The sequence below is a fragment of the Gavialis gangeticus genome, unplaced genomic scaffold (assembly GCF_001723915.1).
Source record: "Gavialis gangeticus isolate Ggan-Ray unplaced genomic scaffold, GavGan_comp1, whole genome shotgun sequence".
NCBI classification, from domain to species: domain Eukaryota; kingdom Metazoa; phylum Chordata; order Crocodylia; family Gavialidae; genus Gavialis; species Gavialis gangeticus.
The window spans coordinates 70,554,059-70,554,362 of NW_017729022.1; the positions used below are offsets into that span (position 1 = coordinate 70,554,059).

General features: G+C 72.4%; 1 protein-coding gene and 1 long non-coding RNA gene across 2 annotated transcripts in view; both read left to right on the top strand.

Moving 5' to 3' along the window:
- LOC109296121 overlaps positions 1-304 on the top strand; it is a 637,130-nt gene that overhangs the window by 115,273 nt on the left and 521,553 nt on the right. The window lies entirely within an intron of this gene.
- NFYB (nuclear transcription factor Y subunit beta) overlaps positions 58-304 on the top strand; it is a 29,919-nt gene continuing 29,672 nt past the window's right edge. The window contains exon 1 of the mRNA XM_019515351.1: positions 58-165. The gene's annotated coding sequence lies outside the window, so the exon portion shown is untranslated. The remainder of the gene's footprint in view (positions 166-304) is intronic.

Sequence of the window (304 nt, forward strand, 5' to 3'; positions counted from 1 at the left end):
AGGCGGCGCGGCGGGAAGAGCCGCTGCCGGCAGGAGGCGGCGCGGAGGGAGGGCAGGCCGGCTGCGGGAAGCGGGGCTCCGCGCTGGGACTGGTTCCTTCGCAGCCATTTTCTGTCCAACCAAACAGCCGGCTTGCGGAGGGAGCCAACCAGGGCCGCACTGGAGGTTTGTGCCTGGCTCCGGCCAATGATTGCGAACCGGTTCCACTGCAGGCTCGAATGAAATGTCCGTCTCCCTCCCCGGGCCCCGGCGCTGCCGCCGCGGCCACCAGGAAGTGCGGAGCCCCGCCCGGGCTCGGCCCGGC